Consider the following 12,085-nt stretch of genomic DNA (forward strand, 5'->3'; position numbering starts at 1 on the left):
TTAAAGTCAAGCAAAATCCCAAGATGGCATTCTATCATTTTGACTGAGACGAACAGGCTAGCTACCCTTTCAGATGAATCCAGCACATAATATAAGAAAGGGGGGTAGAGGGGATAGGGAGGCCAGCAAGTATAATATCCATGGCTGCCCTCAACTATAGGCCTGGCGGAAAATCTCTGTCTTACAGGCCCTGTGGAACTCAGCAAAAGACAAAAGAGACCCCCTCACCTCTGCAGGAGTATATCGTATACCTTGCGGTTGTGGACAAGTTTACATCGGGACTACAAAACGCAGCATACAAACAAGGATAAAAGAACATGAAAGATACTGCAGACTTGGCCAACCTGAGAAATCAGCAGTGGCTGAACATGGACTGACCCAAACAGGACACAGGGTCTTATTCCAAGACACTGAAAGACTGGACAATTCTACCAACTATTTTGTCAGATTGCACAGAGAAGCCATTGAAATTCATAAACATCAGCACAATTTTAACAGAAAAGAAGAGAGTTTAAGAATGAATAAGGCTTGGCTTCCTGTCCTGAAAACCTCCAGACTAACAAAGACTACAGTCCACAATAGCCATGCAGATTAGCTTTGGATTTCACACATTAACAGATCACTACAGGATACAATGGTTCCATATTAACATACCACATCCTCATTAGCACATTATCTTGATACTTACAGGACAATGATTAGCACATTACCTTTGATACTTTTTGCAGGACAATGATTCAGCTCAACCCCCCCTTTCTGACTATATATTACTCTTCCTACACACTTGACACTGAGAGACACTGTCCTTCAGTGTTACTCCTCTGAAGATGCCTGCCACAGCTGCTGGCGAAATGTCAGGAAAGAAAATACCAAGACCACAGTCACACAGCCTGGATAACCTACAAGAACCAATGAACAAAAAATGTTGAGACACCCACAGTACCATCATAAGAACAGTTTCTCCCTTCTAGACCACTTAGATGTTCATGGGCTTAGGAGGACACAACTCTGCTTACGATGGCATTGCAAATCACCCTTATAATATGTAGCTAGGAGGAGGTTTGATACAGTCATGGAAGGTTGTATTTGATTTATGCTCTCTCTTTCTCAAATCCCTTTTCTCCTATTGATTAAAATCCAGCTCTCTTTAGAAGGAATGTAATTCTAACATAACAACTCCTGCACCACCTTCTACTAATGCCCGCAATGACAAGAATTTCACCGTGGACCTGCATGAATAGTAGATCCTTGACCCATCATCTGTATGCTCTAAATATGAAACTGTCAACATCTGTGTTCTTGCATGTGTAGAGTAAGTTGCTGATGCAAGTCAGCACCTGAGCCTGCAAAGATGGGTTTACTGAGTTGTACAGCTCCCGGCAATGGACTTCTATGTGTGTAAAGTGCCGTCAAGTCGCAGCCGACTTATGGCGACCCCTTTTTGGGGTTTTCATGGCTAGAGACTAACAGAGGTGGTTTGCCAGTGCCTTCCTCTGCACAGCAACCCTGGTATTCCTTGGTGGTCTCCCATCCAAATACTAACCAGGGCTGACCCTGCTTAGCTTCTGAGATCTGACGAGATCAGGCTAGCCTGGGCCATCCAGGTCAGGGCATGGACTTCTATAGACCTGCATAAAACATAAAAAGCATTTCTGTGACGTTAGGAAGGAAACATTGGTTGCAGATAAATATTAAAAAGAAATATTAGTCTGCTGCAGTTGAAAGCGCATCTTATTACAAAGGCATCCTATTTTAGTTTTGGATCGTTATCAACTTCATGTACCTCATACACATGAAATTTCCCTACACCAAGTCAGAGAACTGGTCCATCTACAGTTCTCAAAGTTTAACAATGCAGTGACCACCCCACATTTCAATTTTAAGTTGTTTGAAGACACCTCCCAAGCCTTTTCCCTCTTTCATCACCAGTGCCCACCATGCACTGGACAGCCCCCTTTCAAAACCCATAGCAAGCCTTCAGAAGAGGGGGAAACCAACTCTAACTGCTTTCCAAGAGATCTTACCTCTATTCCTAGAAGAAGAAGAGTTGGTTTTTATATGCCAACTTTCACTACCTGTTAAGGAGAATCAAACCGGCTTACAATCGCCTTCCCTTCCTCTCCCCACAACAGACACCTTGTGAGGAAGGTGAGGCTGAGATAGTTCTGAGAGAACTGTGGCTAGCCCAAGGTCACCCAGCAGGCTTCATGTGGAGGAGTGGAGAATCAAACACAGTTCTCCAGATTAGAGTCCACCGCTCTTAACCACTACACCATGCTGACTGAGAAAGCTCAATTTTCATGTGATCTTGGTGGGTATGAGAGGGACTCACTCTCTCTCCTCAGAAAGAACGAATGGATTCCATTGAATATCCTTGTGGACCCCCAGGGCCCCCAGAACACCATTTGAGGAAATGCTGATCTAGTTCAGTATTATCTACTCTGGTGGTCTCTTCTCAGGGCAGTATCTTTTCACATAACCTGCTACTTGATCCTTTAAGGGGAGAAATCAAGGCCAATCCTTCTGCATGCAAAGCAAATGCTCTGCCACTGACCTACAGCCCTATCCTTTAAAAAGCTTTTGCTTCCTGTATACCTTGAGTTCCACACATATATATGCCTTATACCACCTGACCACCGGTCAATCTTAGTTCAGTCCTCTCTATTCTGACTGGCAGGACCTCTCCAGAGTCTCAAAGAAAGGTCTTTCCAAGCACCTGCTGCCCGAGACAGTTTAACTTCAGATGTCAGAGAACCTCCATCACCTGGGGTAGCAGTTTACTGCTATGACCATGAGTTCTGGTTATCTCGGGCATCTGACAGAAGGATTTTAGATGAAGATAGAAGGAATCAGGGCAGGAACTGGGGGCTGTGTTAGTTTATCATGACATTAACTTTTGTAGGAAAGATCATACCATAGTTGACGCATGGTGGAGTAAAATGGCAGGTACATAAAGACACGTGGAATGAACTATACTGGAGGTAAAAGAGTTAAACAAGACTGCACAGCAATATAATTTCTCTTCATATCCATGCGTTAATCTTGTTCAGTATCTCTCATTGCGGCCCCAGCCCAATGGGGGACGGGGCAGGGGGGGAGCGGGGGACAGCCATCCCGTGAGGCACCCCATCCAGGTGATGGACGGTGTGGTCTTACCAATAAGACTAGCACGCGATAGCTGAAGTAAACAGGCCACAACTTTATTGATTACAGCGTTAGGCATTGGCAAGCATGGAGGGCGGGATCCAGGGATCAGCTGACCCGACTGCCAGCTGATCACTCCTGCACCCAGCCCACCTGCTGGGTGCAGCTGAGATGGCAGTGTGCTGGGACCCACATGGCGGCAGCCAACTGTGTGGTCCCCTGCCATTTGGGAGGAGGCCAAACCGCAGCCCCCGAGACAGGCTTAACCATTCTGGGCCTCCCCCCAAAACCCCTTATTGGGGTCCCCAGAAAGGGAAGCGGGGCACGCAGGCCATCTTTCCCCTAAACTGGATCCGGCCCCATGCCCAAACCGCCACCACGAGTTGTGACAGATGCGCAGCAACCCCATGCACCAGGGGAGGGGGGGGTGGGACAAGTGGCGTGGCGTGGGGGGAAGAGGATGGCCACCCACCTGGGGAGGGGTCGCCTTTTATCCCCCCCTCCCAGCATGCCGGCCGGCGCGCCCCTATTGGGCCGTGGTGGGCCCCGTGACCCCAGTGGAGCCCACCAAAACCTGGCCGAGGGGGCGGCCCCGCCGCGGGGGCGGCCGGGAGCTGGCGGCCGCCATTGCTCCACCTGGCCGCCACACACAGGACCCTTGCCGCCTCCCTCCGTTCCTGGAGGCCGGCCAGGGGGGGCACCCCCCCGAGCTTCCCGGGATTCATCGCTGCCCGGATCGGCCGCAGCCGCGGTAGGTGGGCACCACGCCTCCAGCGCTCCCCCCGCCCCCACCCCCCGCAGGCCCGCAAACCCGGACCCCCTCCCCAGCGGGATCCGTTGCTTCCTAGGACCAGCACAGAACACTTGTACCACACACAGAAAAGCATAGTAAATATCACATCTTCTTCACACACTTTTCATTTGACTTCTCCTCCTCCTAGGACCTTTCCCCAGCTCTCACTCTTCATCTGCCTGCAGAGGATAAAGACATTTGGCAGACATCTTCAGCATGTGTGTAGCAAAAGTTCTAATGGAAAGCTGCTTTAGAAGGATACAGTTGCGGGATGTATGCTGAATCCCTTCTCTGTTCCTCATCAATCTCCAAATTGCTTTCACCCTGTATGGTATTGTGTGTGATATATGCACACAAGTATGAAACACAGCAAGTATAAGATTCTTTCGAGGGGCAGAACGTTTGCTCAGATTTCCTTTTAAAATCTGAATGGGAAAACCTCCAGAGAATACAGAGAAACACACAAAGAGCCAGTAGCAAATCTTGCTGAAGTAAAATACCAGAATACTTAAAAGGGTGCAAAAGGGGGAGGGAAGAAGGACCTCCAAAGCCACAAACTCCAGCCTGAAAAGCTAACCAAACATTGTCCCAATCCAGCAAATTTCCAAGTCCATAGGGACCCAAATTCATATATGGGGCTCAATGTAGGAGGCATGGTGGCCCTTCAAAGGGGTGCATCACGAAGAAGTCCCCTATATGGAAGTCATTAGAGCAGTCTGTACCCACAGGATTTCCTTGTGCCTATGAGACCATGCATGGGACTCTGGTGGGGCGCACATTTAGCAGTTTGTGGAACAAACTTCCCATTATTCATATTTACCAAGTTTTCTGTGTCGGTGCAGTCCTGTGAGACAAGCAGTCATCATCATATGAGCAACTGATAATTCCAATGTTTCTCAACTCTTTAATTTAGATAGAGAATGCAAAATTAGCTTTTCCACCATTGCAACCATCAGTTTCAAAGACACAATTAGCTTTTCCCATCTGGCAAATGTCACGAGCATTAATGGCAAATGCCTAAGAAGAATGACATCAAAGGAGCTAAATGCTGTGACGGATACGTACTAGATTATCAGAACCCATCCTAGACAAAAAATATGACAACCTGTTAAAAGAGAAGTAAAGCCTGCCAATATGTTTCATGCTATGATCTGGGTGACAGGGTTAATCTTTTAGATATGCCACTGCAAAAAACAACTACCAAAAGCTGGAAGAGCTTTTGATCAACTCCCACTCTATGAACAATCCTTTGTGATCAGTTTCTCCCTTCTTTAGCAGCTAGAATCTATTCCCAGTGGCGATGGAAAGAGAGGGTGTTGGCACATTCTTTGTACAGCAATATCATAAATCCAATCTCCTTCTCGTTTCTACTCTAGAAAATAGTTGAGTTCTTAAAAAATTTTTGGTGAAATACCTTCATATTACTTTTTCACACTCACAGCGAGTTTCTTCACTGCTGTATATAATCTGGAGAACAGGGTTTGATTCCCCACTCCTCCACATGAGCGGTGAATTCTAATCTGGTGAACAGGGTTGGTTTTCCCACTCCACATGAAGCCAGCTGTGTAATCTTGGGCTAGTCACAGTTCTCTTAGAGCTCTCTCAGCCTCACCTATCTCACAAGGTGTCTATTGAGGGGAGAGGAAGGGAAGGAGATAGTAAGCTGGTTTGATTCTCCTTAAAAGATAGAGAAAATCAGCATATAAAAACCAGCTCTTCTTCTATATACATTAACCACACCATGGAAGACATTTCTCATATACGTTATCTGGCAGAGCAATAAAAAAAAGCTACCACTTGAGCGTGACAGGATTCCTGGATCCTACACCTAGGCTGCTTTCTTGATTGCTGTGCTCCACACCCACCGCAATTGACCCCCAAAGCATGGTCAGAAGGCACTGATGCAGAATTCTTGCTAAAGCTAAGCAGGTCAGGGAGTGCTCAGTGCCTGAAGGAGGGCTCTCCTAGGAACCATAGCTACTTTGTATTCCATAGAAGAAAAATGTAGAAGATATAAATGTAATAAATAAATAAATGTGTTTAGTGAGTTATGTATACTCCAACTTTCCTCATGGCTCAAGGCAGCTTACAAATACACATACAAAATACCCCCGATAAAATGCCAGCACCCCACACTCTATTAAAAGACCTAGCAAATGAACTGGCCTTGTAGCGCCTTCTAGACACCTCTAGCACCCCCTCCCTCTTCCGGCAGTTCATCCCATAGGGTGGGAGCACAAAGGGAAAAGCACGGACTCTGGTTGATTAACTAACACAATTTCTGTAAATGTAATAATTGATAATTAAGGCACTGCCATACACACAGAATGGCCCTGGTCTGCATTATAGATAGGCCAGCCAGAAGAGGAAGCAACTACTGTGTCAATTTATTTGCTGACCTATATGAACAGCTAACGATTAGTATTAGAATACTGTATTTATCAACAAATATAAATGGAGGACTATTGAACGTGCACATGTTCCTAGCATAAACTGTTGGGGGAAAGCACATAAAAGTGGGGGGGATGGTAGTTGAAAGGTGACTGCATACCTATACATATAGGGGGATGCACATACTCAAACATATCTGGGGATGATCACTGTGGGATATTAGGGTATGCATGCACATAGCAAGAAAAAAGGAATTAACAGAGAGGAAGAAGAAGAGTTGGTTTTCATAACCCATTTTTCTCTACCTTTAAGGAGTCTCCAGGCGGCTTACAATCATAATCCCTTCCTCTCCTCACAACAGGCACCTTGGGGGTTAGGTGGGGCTCAGAGAGTTCAAAGAGAACTGTGACCGGGCCAAGGTCACCCAGGAGGCTGCATGTGGAGGAGCGGGGAATCAAACCTGGTTCTCCAGATTAGAGTCCACCGCTCTTAATCACTACACCACGCTGGCTCTATCACTGCATATAATGTATCAAAGACAAATCCACAGATGGTACATGCACACACAAACACTGTAGCAGGATGGTTGAACCACACCTATGTGGATAAGTGAACTACTAAGGATGGATTGTACATCACAGAGGAAAATACAATGGGAGTACATGCAGGCAAATACACATGAGGCAAGTTAGGATAACCATATTCATATATGGGAATAAGGAATCTGGGCTCATACAATTTACCATTTAGGGATTACCCAAAAATAAGTACATAGGGATGGCACACTTGTTTAAACATTCCTATCTTGAATTATCCCTTCTAGGTGGCCAACAATGGAAAAAACCATTATGAGGATTCAAAATATAACAGTCCAGTTAGCAAGATTAAAATGAACACATTTCAAATTAAAAGGCACGCAGAATCGAAACACACACTGCCAAATCTGCTGAAACAATTTACCATCCACCAAACATTCTCTGAAATAACAGTCTTACACGCCTTCCTAAATGTAGCAAGTGAAGGCGCCCTCTGCACCCACCCTGGTAGAACATTTGAAAGGGTCCACCATAGGAAAAGCCCATGACTTAGCTATAACAGTCTAAACAATCCTGAAGGAAGGCACCTTCAGAAGGCTGTCTGAAGAACATATCTGGTGCATGAGTACACTGGGAGAAGTGGTTTGATAAGTATGAGGCATTGGGCCATGAAAGGCTTTAAAGATAATAACCAGCACTTTGACTATGACCTGGAAGCAAATAGGTATCCAGTGTAGTTGACACAGCCCTCAAGTTATGCGCTCCAAGTGATTGACCCCAGACAGGAGCCTTGCTGCCACATTACACCAACTGAAGTCTCCCAAGACATCTTCAAAGGCAACCCCACATACAGCGTGTTACAGTAGCCCTATCTGGAGTTGTGATCGTATGAATCAGCATAGTTAGGTCAGCAAAGTTCAAATAAGGGGGACAGCTTATGAGTTAAATGTAATTGAAAGAAGGCACTTCTACGAACACCATCAACCTGTTTATTTACTGACATGGCTGTGTCTAGAAGGACCCTAAACTATGTACAGCTGGATCCTGAAGGGCCCAAAACATTAATTTAAAATAATTTATATGTTTTTCTCCTGAGTGACTCAGGACCTAAGGAAGGTAACAACAATTCAAAATATAATACAACTCTGCATAATCATAGAAATAAAAACAATTAAACATTAAAACCAGAAAAGAATAAACTATATTTCCACACCAGCCTGAAACACATTATACTCAGCTAGCAAGATATTTCCCTTTGCCCAGACTGCCCTCGAGCTCTCTAGGATAATTTTGTTTTACAGCCTCGCTAGGAGGATAAAAGCCTCTCTGCCCTCTCCTGGGAGGCTGTTCCACAGACATAAGGTGTTATAAAATGTGGTTTAGACCAAGGGGCAAGGATAACAGACTGCGCTGGGAAGAATGAAGTTGCCACATGAAAATACGCAGGGAGAGGTTGCCATTCAAGTATGTGGCCATTGGCCATGAAGGGCTTTAAATGGAAGCACAGACATCTTGGACAAAGAAATTAACAGACAGCTAGCGAGGGGATCTCAGAACAGGAGTAGCGTGGTCCCCCACCCTCCAGCTAGGCACTGATAACATGAGGGTTGCATTTTGCACCAGCCGAAGTTTCCAGATTTTTGTCAAGGACAATCCCATGTGAAGCATGTCGCAGTAATCTAGCCTGGAAAGTTACTGAAGCATGGATCAGTGGGGTTAGATCCAGCATCCGTAAATAGGAAGCCAGCTTTCAGTTAAAAGTTCCACACCCCACTGAGGGTAGGAAAATCAATCCCATTTAAATCAGCAGCCCTTCCAGCCACCATAGGGTTGCCAATCTCCAGGTACTAGTTGGAGATCCCCTGCTATTACAACTGATCACCAGCTGATAGATATCAGTTCTCCTGGAGAAAATGGCTGCTTTGACAAATGGAGTCTATGGCATTGAAGTCCCGTCCTTCCCCAAACCCCACCCTCCTCAGGCTCCGTCCCCAAAATCTCCAGGTATTTCCCAATCCAGAGCTGGCAACCCTAAACCACCATCACCTTTGCTTTATCTGGATTCAACTTCAGATATAATAGGGTCCACCTTGAGCCTATATTTGGGCAGAAAGGCAGCATAGAAATGTTTTAAATAATTAAATAGAAATGCATTCCCTTTTATCTGTCTAAAGATGGATACTGTCCACAAATATCATTAATGGAGTCTCTACCCCAAAACCAGGCCGACGCCAGACTGAAAATGATCAAGGGCAAATGCCTCATCCAAGTAGTTCTGGAATTGCTCTGCAACTACTGACTCAATCTTTCTCAGAAAGCTCTGTAATTAACTTATCTAAAGATGCCTTCCTAACAGTCTAATAACTACCACTTTCAGGAAATTTAGAAAAACCCTCCAAAGAGGCATTAGCAATCTTCTGAATTAAAGGGTCTAAAAACTAAGCCCTCCTGCAGAATTTTAACAAACCAAGAAAAATATGCATCTAGAAGTAGTGGCCTTCACAATCTCTATAACCTTGTAAACACCGACCAAGAAAACCAGACTGTACTGATCCAAACAGCAAGTAGATGGTACTAGAGATACCTCTACAACCTGTGTACAGATTAAATCAGCATCTAAATCAGAGCAGATCTGAGAGATTTTATCAGAGGAGAAGGAGAAGAAGGAAAAGAGTTTTATATGCCAACTTTCTCTACCACTTAAGGAAGAATCAAAGGATCACCTTCCCTTCCCCCTCCTCACAACAGACAACCTGTGAGGTAGGTGGGGCTGAGAGAATTCTAAGAGAGCTGTGACTGGCCCAAGGTCACCCAGCTGGCTTCATGCGGAGGAATGGGGAAACCAACCCGGTTCATTAGATTAGCCTCCGCCGTTCATGTGGAGGAGTGGGGAGTCAAACCCGGTTCTCCAGATTAGAGTCCACCACTCCAAATCACCCCTTAACCACTACACCGTGTTGGCGCTCTTAACCACTACACCGTGCAGCAACATTCTAGCTAAAGGTGAAAACACTAACATTTGGGCTCTCCCTCCTGGGAATGGTCAATTGCCAAATGAGTCTAAATAACAGTGCTGGATACTGTCCAATGCATGCAATGATAGTGGAGAGGATTTCTTCTTCGCCATCACTGTCAAGTCATTTGCTTTCCAATGGGGTTCTATAGCATTTTGGCCCAAGTTTTCTGCCCCGATGCTCTAGTCTAGATGTCTCAGCTCCCCTGCAAACGTGAGGGCTGGAATACTATCTAGAGGCAGCAGAGGGCACTGGGGAAGAAGCTTGCCTATTATCTGGCAGAGGCTGTCATCCCAGGCTCTCACCACTTTCCAGTTAACTAGCTAGCAACTGTAGCACTATTTGGCTGCAGTAAAATTTATTACTTTCTTGCCTTGTGCAAGCAACCTGATCCCTGCATCATCCGCCTGTGTTTACAAATGGTGAGTCATTCTTTCAAACAAATAAGAGTGTAAATGATTTTACGTCTTCAGTGCATAATCCCATCATTCACCTTTCTTCTTTCAGAATGTCATGAGGCATAGAAACACTAACGTCTCTAGGGTTTGGGATCTTGAAGGAAATACAAATCTAACCAGACACACACTGAAACTTCCTTGCTCACAAGATTGGGAATTAACAATCCCCCCTCCTTCAGTTTATATGCCCTGCTAGGCATTATCATAAACTAAGGGTAAAAACAGAATGATATGCATTCGATCAGCAATAACTGCCATTGCACCAAATGAAAGTATACGCAAAGCGAATTCTAATCTTGTACCTCGGGGATGGCGATCTGGCTGCGACATCTGTCACCCCATTGATCGCCAGGGTTGATTCAGCTGATCTGGCTGGCTAGGCGGGTTTCCCCTATCTCCCTCACCACTCCATGTGCTTCCCTCCCGAAGCTGTGCACTCGGTGGAAGAGGACGACCATCCCAGATAGGAGTGTACCGTTCTTCGGTCAAGGGTATACGATAGCTGCAGTAACACTAGTAAGGTGGCAAGCCTTGAAAAGAAATACTGAAGCGCAGATGGAGTTTGTATTTTATCATATTATTCTCTTCCAATCCACCCAAATTTTGACTCTCCAAAAACTTCTCTCAGAAAGGTCGCTCTTTAGCACAACTGATTAAACTCTTCCAAATAGTTTTGATCTGATCTGAACCAGTAGGTTGCAGTCCCTAGTTCTCACAAGACTTGAAGATTCCAAAATTATTTAGGGTGGTTAAAACAAAATTGGACTGTGAAGAGCTCCAAAAGGATCTCTACAAACTGGAAGAATGGGCACTAAAATGGCAAATGATATTCAATGTGAGCCAGTGTAAAGTGATGCATATTGGGGCAAAAAATCCCAACTTCTCATATACACTGATGGGATCTGTGCTGGCAGCGACAGACCAACAAAAGGATCTTGAGGTGGTAGTGGATCGCTCGATGAAGATGTCAACCCAGTGTGCGGCTGCTGTAAAAAAGGCAAATTCCATGCTGGCCATAATTAGATAAGGAATAGTGAATAAAATTGCTGTTATCATACTATCTATGGTACAAATCTATGCTGAGACCACACTTGGAATACTGTGAACAGTTCTGGTCACCACACCTAAAAAAGGATATTGCAGAGCTCGAGAAGGTGCAGAAAAGAGCAACCAAAACGATCAGGGGATTAGAGCAACTGCCCTGAGGAGCGGTTGAAACACTTAGGGCTGTTTAGCTTGGAAAGAAGGCAGCCGAGGGAAGACATGATAGAGGTCTATAAAATTATGCACGGTTTGGAGAGAGTGCACAGGGAGAAGCTTTTCTCCCTCTCCCATAATACTAGAACGCGAGGTCATCTGCCGAAGCTGGAGGGTGAGAAATTCAAAACGGATAAAAGGAAGTATTTTTTCACAAACGCATAGTTAAATTATGGAACTCCCTGCCCCAGGATATGGTGATGGCTGCCAACTTGGAAGGCTTTAAGAGGGGAGTGGACATGTTCATGGGAGTATTATTCATGGCTACTAGTAAAAATGAATACTGGTCATGATGCATACCTATTCTCTCCAGGATCAGAGGAGCATGCCGAATATTTTAGGTGTTATGAAACACAGGCAGGATGGTGCTGCTGCAGTCATCTTGTTTGGGGGCTTCCTAGAGGCACCTGGTTGACAACTGCGTGAACAGACTGCTGGACTTGATAGGCCTTGGTCTGATCCAGCGTGGCTTTTCTTATGTTCTTATTCTAT

Source organism: Euleptes europaea, chromosome 1, assembly GCF_029931775.1.
Source record: "Euleptes europaea isolate rEulEur1 chromosome 1, rEulEur1.hap1, whole genome shotgun sequence".
NCBI classification, from domain to species: Eukaryota; Metazoa; Chordata; class Lepidosauria; order Squamata; family Sphaerodactylidae; genus Euleptes; species Euleptes europaea.